At 36.5% G+C, this 18,805-nt stretch overlaps 1 long non-coding RNA gene across 6 annotated transcripts in view; it reads right to left on the bottom strand.

Annotated features, from left to right (window-relative positions):
• The window catches only part of LOC140623971 (uncharacterized), a 121,756-nt gene that overhangs the window by 68,920 nt on the left and 34,031 nt on the right, over nucleotides 1-18,805 (bottom strand). The gene's annotated exons all lie outside the window — the stretch shown is intronic.

Here is an 18,805-nt window from a genome sequence, read left to right as displayed (position 1 = left end):
ATATGGGGCTTCCTGCCACTGGCTTGGGCTCTGTTCTCATTCTAATATAGGGCTTTCTAGGGCTGTTTTTTTCCTGTAACTGAAGTAATGTAAATTTCAGCTCTTATTCACAGGGGCCTGGGATGGCTGTACTTGTGCTAACGCTGAACTTAAAGTGGAATGGCCTTAATTTTCTCAGCCTCCACAACTGACAGGTCTTGGTACACCCTCACCAATGGGGGCATTATCAAGAATAAATTGGGTAGTTCAGACAATCACAAAGGTTTAAGAAATAAGAAAGAGCTATGACAAGGTTGAACAAGAAGGATCATCACCTAAAAAGGCCACTCCTTCAATAATAAGAGAGGCAACTGTTTCAACTAATATACAGAAACAGAGAGTCAAAAAAGGGGAAAAAACAGAGAATTATGTCCCAAACCAAAATGCAAGACCAAACCTCAGATAAAGACTTAATGATAGGTAATCTACCTAATGAAGAATCAAAGAAATGGTCAAAAAGATACTCACCAAACTCAAAAGAAGAATTGGCTAAATGCAGTGAGAACTTCAACAAAGAGATAAGAGATGTAAGTACCAAAAAGAAGTCACATAAGTACCAAACAGAGCTGAAGAATACCATAAGTGAACTGAAAAACACATCAGAGGGATTCAACAGCAGACTGGATGAAGTAAAAGAATATCAGTGACCTGGCAGATAAAGGAATGGAACTCATCCAGACAATGCAGCAAAAGAAAAAGGAAATTGTGCAAAACATAATTAACTTAAGGGACCTCAAAGATAACATTCATGTTTTAAGGGTCCCAGAGCATGGAGAGAGAAGGGGCAGAAAATTTGTTTGAAGAAATAATGCTTGAAAATTTCTCTAACCTAGGGGAAAAAAACAGACATCCAGATCCAGGAATCCCAGAAAGTTCCAAATAAGATTAACTCAGAGAAAGCCAAACTAAGACACATTATAATTAAAATTTTAAAATTTAAAGAAAGAAATTAAAAGCAGTAAAATAATAATAAAAAAAATTGTTACATACAAGAAAAAAATCCATAAGGTTACTAACAGATTTCTTAGCAAAAATCTCCAAACCAGAAGGGTATATCATGACATATTCAAAGTACTAAAAGGAAAAAGCTTCCAGCCAAGAGTACTCTATATGGTGAGGATATCATTTAAATCTGAGGGACAGATAGAGTTTTCCAGACAAGCAAAAGCTAAGGAAGTTCATCACCATTAAACCTGTCATGCAAGAAATATTAAAGGGACTTCTTTAAGCTAAAATGAAATGGCATTAATTAATAACAGGAAAACATACAGAAGTAAAAACTTCACTGGAAAAAAATAATAATAAAGGTAGTAGATTAATCACTTATACAGTTACTAAGAAAGTTAAAAGAGAAAAAGGAGTAAAATTAACTAAAACTACAATAATTAGTTAAGATATGCATAAAATAAAAAGATGCAAAAAGTGAGATCAAAAATATAAAACATGAGGGGGATAGTGAAAAATGTAGTTTTGTAATGTGCTCAAATTTAAGTTGCTATCAACTTAAAGTAGACTATTATATACATAGGATGATATATGTGAACCTCACAGTTAACAAAAGAGCAAAAACTTACAATAAATACACAAAAGAGAAAATAGAAAGGAATCTAAACATATACTGAGGAAAATCATCAACCACAGGGAAGAGAGAAAGAGAAAAACAGAGGGCAAATACAAAAACAGCCAGAAAACAATTTAAAAAATAGCATGAAGTCCATCCCTACTTTAACTACAAATGGATTAAACTCTCCAATCAAAAGACATGGAGTGACTGAAGGCATATAAAGGAAAAAGAAAAAGATATATCTATATGCCACCTAGAAGAGATTCACTTCAAAAGTAAGAACACACACGAAAGTAAAAGAATAGAAAAGATATTCCATGCATAAGAAAATGAAAAGAAAGCTAGCATAGCTATACTTATATCAGATAAAACAGGCTTTAAAACAAAGACTATAATAAAAAACAAAGAAGGACACTACATAATGATAAAGGGGTAAATCCAGAAAGGAGATAATAACATTTATAAATATATATTGCATGCCACATAGGAGCAACAGACTACTGAAAGCAAACATCAACAAACCTAAGGGGAGAACTGAGGGCAATATTATAATAAGTAGGGGATGTTAATACACCATTTACATCAATTGATAGATTATCCAGAAAGAAACTCAAAAAAGAGTGGCCTTAAGTAAAACATTAAGCCAGATAGACTTAATAAATATACATAGAACATTCCATTCAAAATTGACAGAATACACATTCTTCTCAATTACAAGTGGAACATTTTCCAGGATAGATGGCACATTAGGCCAAAAAACAACTCAAGAAACCTGAAATCATATTAAGCATCTTTCCAATCACAATGGTATGAAACCAGAAATGAATTGCAAGAAGAAAACTGGAAAAACTATAAAATGTAAAGATCAAACAGTGTATTAGTGAACAATCATTGGGTCATATTAGAAATCAAAGGAAAAATCAAAAAATACCTAGAGATAAATGAAAACAGAAATACAATATACTAGAATCTAAGAAATGCGGCAAAAGCTCTTCTAAAAGGAAAGTTCATAGCAATACAGACCAACTTCAAGAAACAAAAAAAGAATCTCAAATAAAACTATTAACTTTATACCTAAGGGAACTAGAAAAAGAACATAGCCCAAAATTAGTAAAAGAAATTAAATAATGACAGGAAATAAATGAAATAGAGACCAAAGGGGGGGGAAACAGAAAATAATCAATAAGGGATGCCTGGATGGCTCAGTCAGTTGAGCATCCAACTCTTTTTTTTTTTTTTTTAAAGATTTATTTATTTATTCATGAGAGGCAGAGAGAGAGAGAGAGAGAGAGCCAAAGACACAGGCAGAGGAAGAAGCAGGCTCCATGCAGGGAGCCCATTGTGGGACTCAATCCTGGGACTCCAGAATCACACCCTGGGCTGAAGGCAGGCGCTAAACCGCTGAGCCACCCAGGGATTCCCCTATGTAGGAGCATCCAACTCTTGATTCCAGCTCAGGTCATGATTTCAAGGTCTTAGGATCAAGCCCCACATCCTGCACCATGCTCAGTGGGGAATCTGTTTGAGATTCTCACACTCTCTCTACCTCTCCTCCTTGCTCATGCTCTCTCAATCTCCCTCGAAAATAAATGAATAAAAATAAATAAAAATAAATAAATGAATAAAAAATAAAAAAAGAAAAAATCAATAAAACTAAGAACTGATTCTTTGAAAAGATAAATAAAACCAACAAACCTTTAATAAAAGCAGCAAGAATAAAAGAGGTAGGGCTCAAAGAACAAAAATCAGAAATGAAAAAGAAGTTACAACTGATACCACAGAAATACAAAGAATCAAAAGACACTACTATGAACAATTATAAATTGGATAACCTAGAAGAAATGGATAAATTATTCAGCCTTTAAGAGGAAGGGAATCCTGACACATGTTACAACATGGATGAGCCTCGAAGACACTATGCTAAGTGAAATAAGCCAGTCATAAAAGTACGATTAATGATTCCACTTATATGAGGTACCTAGAGAAGTCAAATTCATAGAGACCAAAAGTAGAATGGTGGTTGCCAAAGGCTGGGAGGAGGGAGGAATAGACAGTAAGTGTTGAATGGGTAGGGAGTTTCACAATTTGGAAAGAGGGAAAATGTTCTGGACATAGATGTGAATGTAAGTACAGTGTGAATGTACTTAATGTCACTAAACTGTACACTCAAAATTTTATGATATGTATATTTTATGACAATAAAAAAAATGCCCTCTTTATTGGCAGCCTTCCCTACTTTGTATCATTTCCCCGGGGCACTTTCCTATTAGTGTCCCATTCATCTTGTTAATCAAACTACTAGAAATAAAATTTTTGTCTCAAGGTCAGTTTCTAGGGGATCCAAAACAAAGATAGTTGGTATCAGAAGTAGTCCTAGAAAGCAGATCCTAAGGATGAATTCTGGAAGTGGATCATTTACGAACAGGATGACAAGAGAATACCATTGCAGTGTGCAGTTAAGATGGATGCCCAGGATCCCTGCCTCCTGTTATTCATGACCTTATGTAATCCTCTCTCCATAAATGTGGGCTAGACTCATTTACTCAAATTTAAAAGCAAAAATGATGAGATGTCATTTCTGAAATGGGTTTTAGAAAGACCACGGCTCCCATTTTGGGATCTTCTCTCTTGGATTGCCTGTTCTGGGAGAGGCCAGCTGTCACAACATGAAGCACTCCAAGTTCATTTGGAAGCAGGTGTGTCAAGAGCCATGTGTTTAAAACTAAAAGAAGATCCCCCTGAGTCAAGCTTTGAGATGACTACAGCCCTGGCTAATTCCTCCATTACAGCTTTGTGGGAGATCCTGAATCAAAACATCTGCTAAGCTGCTCCCAGATTCCTGACCAATAAAAACTTTGAAAGCATAAGTATTTGTGTTTTAAGCTGCTAAACAATAGATAACTAATACACTGGTGGTAAGTGGGTAATAATCCCCCTTGGCATGCTCTTCAATTACTAAGAATCTCCTGTGGAGAAGTGGGAAGGGATACAGATTGCAGGATATACACTGCCTTGTGCAATATCATCAGCACTTGAGAGATAAACTGGCAATGGTAATTATAAAAACTGTGTGTTTAATTGGTTTTTATTAAGGGTCATCAATATACTGAAGGAAAAATAAAATGACAAGCTTGAGTCAACCAATCACCAACTAAGAGCATAATTGAAAACCACAAATCTACAACAGCATTTAAATTTTCCCTTTATCTCCTCTGGGTAATAACCTCTGGCTGTAACCAGAGGACAGATTAGGCCAAAAATCAGGCCTAGGTATTTGATTATTAGCCAAACTGCAGAAAAGTTTTCATCTATAGTTCTTCCTTTAATCTCCAACACTAAAATCGGGGAACTGATAGGTAAGGGGTAAGATCTTAAAACTATGGGGAGTATCTTCAGAACCTTGAATCACAGATTCTGCTAACTAAGGCTTAAAAAAGTGGCCCACTGTCACAAGAGAGCAAGTTCTCCCTGCGTGGCCACCCCAGGAGCCTCACTAAGGTAAATGCCTCATAAGATTATACCTACCTTCTTTCTTCACATGACTTCTCTGCCAATAAATAAGTTCAAGTCTCAGCCTGACTAGGAAAAGAATTCACCAAAATAGCCACAGGATGTGGCTCACATGTACCAGCAAAAACTGGAAAAACATGTTGAAAATCAATCATGAGCATGCTGGCCTAAGAGAACAGGATAGAATATAAGGGAGAAGTTGTTAATATGGGTACAATTTCCTATAACCCAGGATTGAATCCCTGAGAAGGACACCTGGAGTCACTTCTGCGCTACTAAGATGTTCTTCAAATCTTGGGGCAAAAAAATAATGGCCTACAACAAATGAGGTGGAGATGCCAGAGATGCTTTGGCAAAGTACCAGAAGTCAACATGTTCAGAGAGGTAGGCACATTATAATGGATCTGACATAAAAACCTGAAAATCCACCAGATGACCAAGTTCCTCAGTAGAATCCAAAGGGGACATCCCTTTCACTAACACAGTATAAAATGCACCAGTGGTTCAGAAAGAACCCACTACACAATATCAACTCCCCTAATCCCTCCCCATGCAGACAAACTAGCATAATTAGACACAGAAAGAGAGGGAATGCCCAGATCAGGAACTGTCAGATACAGAGTCTGAGCTGACACTAATACAATGATAACCAAAATGCTAGTGTGTGTCCCTATTCAAGGTTTATGAAAGATGAGGCATTCCAGTTTATTAAAGAATTTGTTGGGGAGAAGAGGGAATCAATAACTTAAAGGACCTCAAGACATCTTGTTTGGAAGCTTTTTATCTGACCCTACATATTGTTGGTTGCTTTTCCAAACCTGAAAAATAAAAAAATTAATTCAGGAATCTAGAGTACTTCCATTTCTCTAATTATTTTGCAATCAACAAGTAATAATTCATATCCCCTTGCAGAATACATGAAAACTTGTATCGTATCCTGTCTTGGTGAGAGCTCCTACTTCATCCTGTGTCTTTACCACAGCTTGTATTCTACCTCTATCATAATACTTGTCATGAAGACAAAAGTCATACATTGATTAATATAATGGTCTGTATTTGTTACCTATTCAGTACATAACAAATTACCTCAAAACTTATGTCCCAAACAACCATATTTTTTATCTCACAGTTTCTGTGGGTGAGTTTTTTTGGGGGAAAGCTTAGCTAGATGGAGCCCATGGTCTATCATAAGGTTGCAGTGAAGATGTCAACTGGGATTGCAGTCATCTAAAGCTTGCTTTCCAGGGCCTCGATCATATGGCTGGCAAATTAGCACTGGCTATTTATGGTCTATCATTTGACCACCTGGACCTGGATAGTCATATCCATGCATGGGTATCCTCACACTATGGAAGCTGACTTCTCTCAGAGCCAGTGATCCAGAGAGAGTGAGACAGAAGTCACAATGTCTTTTATGACTAGGCTTGGAAATCACATACCATCATGTCTACAATATTCTATTAATTACACAGGTTGGCCCTACTCAATGTGAGAGGTGACTACATGAATACTGGGTGATCATTGCATGCCATTTTGAAGTCTAGTTTACCACCTCGCTCTACCCTCTTCTAGAGCAATTGAGGGGAGGCTTGGATTTAGTTTAGAATTTATAAAAAGTGTCCTAGTTGGATAAAATAAAGATTGTTGAGTTTAACTGAAATAGACCATGCAAAATGGCAAAAATAAGTAAGAAAGGGGATCCCTGGGTGGCTCAGTGGTTTAGCGCCTGCCTTTGGCCCAGGGTGTGATCCTGGGGTCCTGGGATCGAGTCCTGCATCAGGCTCCCTGCATGCAGCCTGCTTCTCCCTCTGCCTGGGTCTCTGCCTCTCTCTCTCTGTGTCTCTCATGAATGAATAAATAAAATCTTTAAATAAATAAATAAATAAATAAATAAATAAATAAATAAATAGAAGGTTAAAGGGGGCGGGGATCAGGGAAACAGGGCAATCTATGAAAATAGCCATCAACTCAACAAATGTACTGTCTTGCCCAGGTTAAGGAATGCCAAAACCAGTTTCCCTCTATTTTATTGCCTTCTATGACACTGAACTTAGCTCAAGCTCAAGTTCAAATAAGCATTATTGAGGGGCGCCTAAGTCACTCAGTCGGTTAAGCATCTGACTTCACCTTAGGCGTGATCCCAGGGTCCTAGGATCAAGCCCTGCATCAGGTACCCTGCTTAGCAGAGAGCCTGCTTCTCCCTCTCCCCCTGCCTTTCCCCACTCACTAGTATTCTGTCTCACTCTCTCTGCTCTTTGTCTCTCTCAAATAAATAAATAAAATCTTTTTTTAAAAAAAGCATTATTGTGCATGCTTAAAGCATACAAACTTAAACAGTCAAAGGTCCTTGCTTTTGTCCCTTGCTATGTTTCAGTCAGAATTTAGTCAAGAGACAGAAACCATACCAGTTCATATAAGAAATTGTTAGGTATCAATAGAGTTGTTTACTAGTTAACTAAAAAGGCAAGAAGAGAAGACTACCATGTATTAAAGGTAGCAGCAATCCCAATAAACTGCTACAATCCTTAGGGTTGAGAGAACAAAAGGACAATGTTGTAATTATTAAAACTGAGAAGGCTGAGAGAGGGGCCCAGCTGACCTGAGACTCAGACCTGGGGACACCGGTGGGGGGGGGGGGGCAGTGGCTAGCTGGGGTCTCTGAGGATACACCATGGGTGACTTTTGCAAGTGCTGGAAACACTTCTAACTGGATTTAGCTGCTGCTATGAGAGGACATTGCTGCCATGGGGGTGAAGAAATGATGCAGGGTGATATTCACAGGAAATGTAAGCATCAAAGAATAAAACAGGAAACTTGCAGGGCACAAACAGGAAAGAGCAAATCCTCCTTCCTTCTCCACCCTTCCAGGCTCCTCTCCTCCACAACAGCACTGCCCTCTGTTGGCAGAGAGTAAAATGGAGTCAGCCAGCAATGCAGATCTGGTTACAAGAGTTCCAGCATCACAGAACCAAGTGTACAAGGGGGTTTGGAGTTGAGAGAAAATAGTTTAATAATTTATACAATAGAAGAACAAAGAGTGAAAAGACAGATGCCAACAATGCTGTCTTATACACTTGTAATCTTTGTGCATTTTTGTGTGTATCCAGAGATTTTCTAGTCACATCCCTTTGGGTTTGTAAACAGGAGGCTATGTTCTATCAGATAAGGTTATGTCCAAGTATACAAAATATGTAAAGAACCTATAGAACTCAATACCAAGAAACAAATAATCCAGTTAAGAGAGGAAGAAGACATAAATAGAGTTTTCTCCAAAAAAGACATCCAGATGGCCAACAGACGCATGAAAATGTACTCAACATCACTCATCGTCAGAGAAATACAAATAAAAACTACAATCAGATATCACCTCACACCTGTCTGAGTGGCAAAAATCAAAAACACAAGAAACAACAGGTGTTGGTGAGGACATGGAGAAAAAGGAACCCACTTGTGTGTTGATGGTAGGAATGCAAACTGGTACAGCCACTCTGGAAAACAGTATGAAGGTTCCTCAAAAAGTTAAAAATAGAACTACCCTTTGGTCCAATAATCACACTACTAGGTATTTACCCAAAGAATACAAAAACAGTAATTCAAAAAGATATATGCACCCCTCTGTTTATTGCAGCATTATTTACAATAGCCAAATTACTGAAACAGCCCAAGTGTCCATTGATAGATGAATAAAGATGTGTTGTGTGTCAATATATATATATTATATATAATGAAGTATTACTTGGTCATAAAAAAGAATGACTCTTGCCATTTGCAACAACATGGATGGAATGAGAAAGTATTATGCTAAATGAAGTACATCAGTCAGAGACAAATACCACATGATTTCATTCATATGTGGAATTAAAGAAACAAAACAAACAAAGGGGGAAAAAAGAGAGGGGCAAACCAGGAAACAGACTCTTAACTATAGAGAACAAACTAATGGTTACCAGAAGGGTGGTGGATATCTCTGTCCAACAGACATTCTCTCCAATTACCTGTCTTAATGCACAGCCCCAGTCTTTGGGAGCTTCTGGCAGTCTCACAAATTATATTTAAACCCATAATTGGCTCTGGATCTGCAAAATGCATAGTGACTATATACAGATCTAAGGTTAGAAGTTTATAACAGGAGGGGCACCTGGATGGCTCAGTTAGTTAAGCATCTGCCTTAGGCTCAGGTCATGATCCCAGGGTCCTGGGATGAAGCTCCACATCAGGCTCCCTGCTCAGTGGAGCTCCCTGCTCAGTGGGGGGTCTCCCTCTACCCCTCATCCTGGTTTGTGTGCTCTCTCCCTCTCAAATAAAATCGTTTTTTTAAAAAAGGAAGTTTTTGGGACGCCTGGGCAGCTCAGTAGTTGAGCATCTGCCTTCAGCTCAGGTCATGATCCCGGGGTCCTGGGATCAAGTCCCACATCAAGCTTTCCACAAGAAGCCTACTTCTCCCTCTGCATCTCCTGTGGCTCTCGTGAATAAATAAATAAAATCTTTTTCTTAAAAAAGGAAGTTTTTAACAAGAAATGTTTTTTAATGATATTGACACTCATGGTGCGAAGGCCAAATTTGACCCTTCCCTATTTAAAGATGGTCTGGAGTACAGAGGTGTTAACCCAGCTATTCAACATTCAAAAAACACACTATCCGTCAGACATAGTTGGCAGCCCCACATGCATGATTTGAACAAATCAGACATGGTCCTTTACCTTTATAGTCTCATGGGGGGGGACAGACATTAAACATGTAAACACACAAATAAATACATAATTACACACCGTGATAAATATTTTTAAAAGAGGATAATTGGCTGTAATGAACCAGAATGAAAAGAATAGAATGAATCTATTTCAGATTGGAAGACAGGTTTTAAATACTAAGGTGAGCTAAGAATACTAACACAGCAATGTGTGTATATAATAGGCCTAGATACAAGGTTTGCATTTGTGCTGAGTCTTTTAGAAAATGTAACATTTATTGTCCTTTGTAGTACGTTCTCTGATTTTTTAGGTTTTATTATTTTGTTTGGCAACCATGCTTTGCATCTAACATTAGCAGGACATAAAAATGCTTGGGCTACAATTCTCTTGTATTTCATTATCATTTAACAACTCAGGTGTTTCTTCTGTGTTCTCTTCAGGCCTCTGACCTTTGTTTTCTCTAGAGGAAAAATACATCATGTTGACTCTGCTTCAGAGCAGTTCAGGTTCATTCTGAGAATGGTCTCCTGCCAGAATCTGTGATCACCTAGACTTGTGTGATAAGCTGATGTCAAAGAATTATTGTAAATCCATTTAAATACTTTACACTGTATTCATCCTAATCCCAGGTAAAAAAGAGATACGATTGAACAATACCAAATTTAAATGTGAAGCTAAAAGTGCCATGAAGGAAGAGAAGAGGGTGTCCTGAGAGTACAACACAAGAGGCCCTAACCCCATCTTAGGGATTTGCAGAGAGCTGCGCAGAACAAATGGTGCTTAAGCTAAAATCTGAAAAACAAGGGTTGTATTTTCCTGATATCCCAATGCTAAAATTATTATATATTATTATGAATGATCTTACAGACACACACTTGAAGATGGGAAATAGTCTTTCTTACCTAACTAGGACCTATTAATTCTATACAATGTTTACTAACTTAACAACAATGAAAGTAAAATGAACACCATCCTAGAAGTCACAATTCTATTTACAAGTATGACAAGAGATGGGAAACTACAGAGCCTAAATTTTATAAAGTAAGTTAAACCTTTCTAGAGCACCAGCTTATCTAGAAAAAAAATATGAACTTTGGATTCAAACAGACTTCAAATCAAATCTTCACTCTCGGGATCCCTGGGTGGCGCAGCTGTTTGGCGCCTGCCTTTGGCCCAGGGCGTGATCCTGGAGATCCGGGATCGAATCCCACATCGGGCTCCCGGTGCATGGAGCCTGCTTCTTCCTCTGCCTGTGTCTCTGCCTCACTCTCTCTCTCTCGGTGACTATCATAAATAAATAAAAAATTTAAAAAAAAAACAAAAAACAAATCTTCACTCTCTTAACAAGTATTCAAAATCCAACAGATAGCTATGTACTTTACTTTTTAATGGGAAACATACCATCCACCTCCCAGGGCTATAAGGGAGGATGAAATCATTAACAAAGTACCTAATATTCACCAGGCATTCTATAAGAGGTAGTTTCTTCCCACTAAATAAAGCCAAACAACAGTTTTAATGTAGTTAATAATTTAGATACCAAACAAAAATTATAACAGGAGTAAACTTCTATGACTCTTTTTGACATGTCTGAATTAGTTTTCTTGTGCCCACAATCAGACACAGCCGGCTATAAGATTAAGCAACGAGAAACTAGGAAGCTATTTGAATCCATGGATGAAACTCCCGTCTTTTCAGGAGGAACCAATGCACACAGAGGTACTCTGGGGCTTTATTTGGTTTGCTTGTTGCTGTAGCTTTTGGCATTTTTGGACAAAACCAACTGCGTTCTAACTGGAAAGTGGGAAAATGACTAATTAATAGATCCATAAATTATAAGGCTGTCTTGCAATTAGATTTGTTTTGTAAAAGAGATATTTGGAAATTGGGCCTTTAATGTCCTCTCTTCATGTATTAGTGAAACAGAGGCTAGATTTTGTTTGTATCTTGCGTGTGTGTGTGTGTCCATATGTGTTACAAATATGAGATATTTTCTCTACCCCTAGAAGGTGTTGCTAAAATTAATTTGTCAAGGAGCTCTATTTAATTGGTTTAATGGCCAGTGCTTATAAAAATTGGGCACTCTGAAACTCAAAAAATAAGAATTAGCCCAAATGTTTTTTAAGTTCATGTGATATGGGATAATTGTTTGTAAATTAAATTCAAGATTGCTGGTTTAATTAAAATAGAAATGTCTTTAGAATTATCAGCATTAAATATAAAACGCCTATTCTACCAAGGTTTATTATAGGTCAAATAAACTCACGTTATCTCTTTTTGCAATGTATTAGCAAAAATGACTTAAAATGCTGGTTAATTTTTTTGTCTCATGAAGTTTTCATGGTTAATTGTTAAGAGCAAATAGTTTAAATAAATAAAAAGGTTTATAGGTAAGCTTTTAAAAGCTTTCAAAATCTTTGGTAACTTGCAACTTTGAAGTTTTGTTAGGTTAAATGATAAACTGAATAAATTCACTGAATAAATCTTTTCCAAATAAAATGCTAAAACCATTCACTAAATACAGGTTTTACTGCTTTTGTCTTATTACAGAGAAACTGAAGATACTTGGGTCTTCATGAGTGAACATGTTTTATGCTTTATTGAAAGCATTTATACAATGAAAAAACATGTTTTGGAGCACCTGGGTGTCTCAGTGGTTGAGTGTCTGCCTTTAGCTCAGGTCGTGATCCCGGGGGCACCTAGGATCGAGTTCCCCATCAGGCTTCCCACAACCTGCCTCTCTCTCTCTCTGTGTCTCTCATGAATAAATAGTCTTTAGAAAAAAAGAAAAGAAAAAACATGTTTCTATAAGTTATGAAATATATTCACAAATTTGTCAATCTAAAGAATTCTGATGTAACAGACAGTTCCTAATTGGTTACTACTTAGTTTTCATTGAAAACTGAAGTTTCTAAAAGTTAAAATTCTGATAAAATATAACTGAGACTGCTAGAAATGATAAACAAAGCAACTCTGTATGTGGGAAAGTAAGAGAGATACAAAGAAAGGTATAAGAAATGAGAATACATTTTTGTTGCAGGGAAAACAAGTAATTTTGTCCTGAAATGAGACTGGTTATTTAGAGAGAGATAATTTAGGACAAAATGTAAATGAAAAAAGAAAGTTGTGCCAGGTTTGTAAAGGGAAATCTTCTGAAAAGCATTTTATGTGTGGACAGGACTAAGAGAAATGAACAACTTTTAAAGGTACACTAATATAAGACTAGAATTTGGTTTTCCCTCTATTAGAAAGTTTTCTTGGATTGTTGGTCTGCTTGCGATAAAAAAATCATGAACAAAGGCTTTTATTCAGTTTTTATATTTTGTCTCTATCGGGTCTTCTATTGCTTAATTAAGAAGGTTCAATCTTCTCAATATTAAAAGAGCTAAGTTTTTCTAACTGTGTAACCTTATGTATTTGCTTTCAGAATCTCTTATGGCCACCTTGGTTAAACAGATAAAATTTTAAGTTTTGTAATGATCTGTGATCCTATTTAGGCATGTGCTTTAAAATCTTCTGATTGTAACAAACTTCCCAAATATTCAAATATTAAAATGAAGTTTTTCTACTAATTAGGCTTGCCTATTTAATATGTTAAACTACCTGGGAAGCATTGTCAGATAAGGGATGATAAGTAAACCTTGTGTGAGTGAATGCTGTAACGGTATTAGAAAAAACAAAATTCCTAAAGTTCTAATATGTTTTGGTGTAATGTTATCACTTGAAATTCTAATTATTACAGCAGCCCGGGTGGCCCAGCGGTTTAGTGCTGCCTTCAGCCCAGGGCGTCATCCTGGAGACCCAGGATGGAGTCCCATGTTGGGCTCCCTGCATGGAGCCTGCTTCTCCCTCTGCCTGTGTCTCTGCCTCTCTCTCTCTCTGGGTCTGTCATGAATAAATAAATAAATAATTATTAAAAAAAAAAAAACAGAAAGAAAAGAAATTCAAGGAAAGAAATTCTAATTATTAAAATGTTATATGTCACAAAATAATCAAATTTTCTTGTTGACTGCATTAAAATGAACTCTCATCAGATTTTTAACTATGGCCATTTTGAGTCTTTTGTCATTTGTGGTTATTGTTTCACCCTGATTGCTTACAAATGTGTTTCAGCTTCAAGGAGATTCATAAAAATGACTTGTGACAAATACAGGTTTCTGGTATTTTTAATATCACAAAACTAAACTAAAAATTTCCAGAACTAACAGAAAAACTGAATTTGAACAAAACAAGAATGAGTAATATTATACTAAATTAATTGAGATAGGATGATTATAGTTTTTATGACTTGTTTGAAACATTGCTGGATCTCTAATGTTTGCTCTTCAAGATTTAAGGAAACTTTTTCTCTTAAGATATCTACAACTTATAAAAATTTGATTAAAAAAATGCTTTGTAAATAAATTAAAACATTTATCTTTTCTCCTTACATGAACCCTCTAAAATTCAAAAAACTCTCAGTGAGTATTCTTTCTTACATGACAATTATAATTATTTGCATAAGTTTAATAAGAATCTGTTCTCCAGGGGTACCTGGTTGCTCAGTCAGAAGACCATGCAAATGTTGATTTCAGAGTCATGAGTTTAAGCCTCACACTGGGTATAAAGAGTATTTACATAAGAACTTAAAAAGGGGGCACCTGGGTGGCTCAGTTGGTTAGGTAGTTGCCTTGGGCTCAGATGATGATCCTGGGGTCCTGGGATTGAGCCCTTTGTCAGGCTCCCTGCTTGGTGGGCAGCCTGCTTCTCCCTCTCCACCACTTGTGCTCTCTCATGCCCTCTCTCTCTCTAACAAATAAAATCTTTAAAAAAAAAAAAAAAAAAAACTTAAAAAAATGAATCTGTTCTTGTAACATTGGTTATTTTACTAAAACTTTGACTGGAATGTCCTATTTAAAAGAGACATACATAGACTCAGCTTGACCAGACAGCTTCAAAGAACTAAGGTTAACTTTATGGAGCCATTGGAGCCCTTTGGAAATGTGGGCCTCATATCTTACTTACAGTGTTCCCAGTAGCCTTACTAGATGAATAAGAAAATGTAACTTACTGACAGGTGCAAGAACCTCGGCATATTTGGTGGACCCTCAGGAAGAGAGGACTTCACTAAAATCTACAGATACTGCAAGTGAGTTTGATGTATTTGGCTTGGCTTCTGGCCTTGGGAGGCTATTAAAAGTTCAATCTGAAATTTCTTATAAAAAGTTACAGCAAAGTAGTTTTTTTTTCCAACATAGATTTTTTTTTAAGATTTTGTTGATTTATTCATGAGAGACACAGAAAGAGAGGCAGAGACATAGACAGAGGCAGAAGCAGGCTCCTCACAGGGAACCCAATATAAGACTCAATCCCCGGACCCTGAGATCATTCCCTGAGCCAAAGGCAGACACTCAACCACTGAGCTACCCAGGTGTCCCTCTCCTTTCTTTTTGATAAGTCTGGCTAGGGGTTTATCAATTTTGTTAATTCTTTCAAAGAACCAAATCCTAGTTTCATTGACCTGTTCGACTTTTTAAAAAATTTCTATCATTGATTTCTGCTCTAATCTTTATTAATATATTTCTCCTGCTGGCTTCAGTGTTTATTTCCTTTTCTTTTTCCAACTCCTTTAGGTGTAAGGTTAGGTTGTGTATTTGAGACTTTTCTTGCTTCTTCAGGAAGGCTTATTTTGCTATATACTTCCCTCTTAGGACCCCCTTTGCTGTGTCCCAAATGTTTTGGACTGTTTTTTTTTTTTTCTTTTTTTTTCATTTTAATTTGCCTGTGTCTCTGCCTCTCTCTGTGTCTCTCATGAAGAAAGAAAGAAAGAAAGAAAGAAAGAAAGAAAGAAAGAAAGAAAGAAAGAAAGAAAGAAAGAGAAAAGAGGGCCCAAATAAATAAAATCATGAATGAAAGAAGAGAGATCACAAGCAACACCACAGAAATACAATTTTAAGGGAATATTGTGAGCAATCAGATGCCAACAAATTAGGCAATCTGGAGGAAATGGATGTATTCCAAGAAACATATAAGCTACCAAACTGAAACAGGAAGAAATGAAAAAGCTGAACAGACCCATAATAAATAAAGAAATTGAAGCACTCATCAAATATCTCCCAACCAACAAGAGTCCAGGGCCAGACAGCTTCCCAGGGTAATTCTACCAAACATTTAAAGAAGAATTAATACCTATTTTTCTGAATCTGTTTCAAAAAATAGAAATGAAAGGAAAATTTCCAAACTCATCCTATGAGGCCAGCATTACCTTGATCCCAAAACCAAAGACTCCTCTAAAAAAGAAGAATTACAGACCAATATCCCTGATGAACATGGATATAAAAATTCTCACCAAGATACTAGCTAATTAGATCCAACAGTACATTAAAAGGATTATTCACCACAAACACGTGGGACTTATTCCTGGGCTGCAGGGTGGTTCAACATCCACAAACCAATCAATGTGATACACCACATTAATAAAAGAAATGATAAGAACCATATAATACTCTCAATAGATGCACAAAAAGCATTTGACAAAATATAGCATCCTTTCCTGATTAAAACTCCTCAAAGTGTAGGGATAGAGGGTACGTATCTCAATATCATAAAAGCCATCTATGAAAAGCCCACAGTGAATATCATTCTCAGTGAGGAAAAACTGAGAGCTTTTTCCCAAAGATCAAGAACATGACAGGGATGCCCACTTTCACCACTGCTGTTCAACATCATACGGGAAGACCTAGTCTCAGCAATCAGACAACAAAAAGAGATAAAAGGCATCCAAATCAGCAAGGAAAAAGTCAAACTTTTACTCTTTGCAAACAACATGGCACTCTATGTAAAAAACTCAAAAGAATTCCACCAAAAAATTGCTAGAACTGATACAGGAATTTAGCAAAGTTGCAAGATATAAAATTGACTCAGAGAAGTTTGTTACATTTCTATATACCAATAATGAAAGAGAAAGAGAAATAAAAGAATCAATCCCATTTATAATTGCACCTAAAACCATAAGATACCTAGGAATAAACCTAACCTAAAAGGTATAGGATCTGTCCTCTGAAACCTCTGGGACACTTACAAAAGAAATTAAGGAAGACACAAAGAAATGGAAAAACATTTCATTCTCATGGATTAGAAAGACAAATATTGTCAAAATGTCTATAATACTCAAAGCAATCTATACGTTCAATGCAATCCTTATCAAAATATCATCAGTATTTTTCACAGAGCTGGAACAATTCTAAAATTTGTATGGAACCAGAAAAGACTCCAAATACCCAAAGGATATCGAAAAAGAAAACCAAATCTGATGGCATCACAATTCCAGACTTCAAGCTGTATTACAAAGCTGTAATCATTAAGACAATATGATACTAGCACAAAAAACAGACACATAGGTCAATGGAACAGAGCAGAGAACTCAGAAATGGACTCTCAAGTCTGTGGTCAACTAATCTGTGACAAAGCAGGAAAGAATATGCAACGGAAAAAAGACAACCTCTTCAACAAATGATAATGGGGAAATTGGTTAGTCACATGCAGAAGAATGAAACTGGACCACTTTCTTATACCATATACAAAAATAAACTTAACATGGACTATATGCAAGACAGGAATCCATCAGAATAGTAGAGAATACAAACAGCAAGCTCTCTGACCTTATATATATACATAAGCAACTTATTACTAGACACATCTCCAGAAGCAAGGGAAACAAAAGCAAAAATGAATTATTAGAACTTTGTCAAAAGAAAAAGCTTCTGCACAGCAAAGGAAACAATCAACAAATTAAAAGGCAACCTACAGAATGGGAGAAGATATTTGCAAATGACATATCAGATAAAGGGCTAGTATTCCAAATCTATAAAGAACTTAATAAACTCAACACTCAAAAAACTAAAACTTTGGTCAAAAAATGGGCAGAAGACATGAACAGACATTTCTTCAAGAAGACAAATGGCTAACAGACAGATGAAAAAATGCTCAACATCACTCATCATCAGGAAATACAAATCAAATCCACAATGAGATACCACTTCATAAGAGTCAAAATGGCTAAAAGTAACAACTTAGGAAACAACAGATATGGGCGAGTATGTGGAGAAAGGGGAACCCTCTTACACTGTTGGTAGAAATGCAAGCTGGTGCAGCCACTCTGAAACAATATGGAGATGCCTCAAAAAGTTAAAAATAGAACTACCTTACCACCCAGCAATTGCACTACTAGGTGTTTATCCAAAGGACACAAAAATAGTGGTTTGAAGGGGCACATGCACCCCAATGTTTATAGTGGCAATGTCCACAATACCCAAAATATGGGAAGAGCTCGGATGTCCATCGACTGATGAATGATAAAGAAGATGTAATATATATATGATACATTTACATATACAATGGAATATTAGTCATCAAAAAGAATGAAATCTTACCATTTTCAATGACATGGATGGAACTACAGTGTATTCTGGTAAGTGAAGTCAATCAGTCAGAGAAAGACAAATACTATGTGATTTCATTCATATATGGACTTTAAGAAACAAAACAGACAAACATAGGAGAAGGGAAGGAAAAATAAAACAAGGACAGAGAGGAGGCCAACCATAAGACACTCTTAAATATAAGGAACAATTGAGGGTTGCTGAAGGGGAGGATGGTAGGGGGATGAGGTAATTGGGTGATGGGCATTAAGGAGGGCATGTGATGAAATGAGCACTGGGTGTTATATGCAACTGGCGAATCATTAAATTCTACCCCTAAAACTAATAATATACTATATGTGAACTAACTTGAATTTAAATAAAATCTTGAAAGAAAAAAATAGAGAAATACAAATTTAAAATACAATTATATATCATTCACACCCACAGATTATCAACAGTTTTAAAGTCTGACAATTCTAAGCATAGACAAGGATATAGAGCAATGGGAACTCTGATACATAGCTGCTTATATGTGCAGCCACTTTGTAAAACTCTTTGATATTGTCTATCAAAGTTGGAGACCCAGCAATTTCACTCCT

The sequence above is a fragment of the Canis lupus genome, chromosome 33, assembly GCF_048164855.1.
Source record: "Canis lupus baileyi chromosome 33, mCanLup2.hap1, whole genome shotgun sequence".
Classification (NCBI taxonomy): domain Eukaryota; kingdom Metazoa; phylum Chordata; class Mammalia; order Carnivora; family Canidae; genus Canis; species Canis lupus.
Note: the sequence above shows the minus strand (reverse complement) of the source record. Positions and strands in the feature narration are given on the sequence as shown.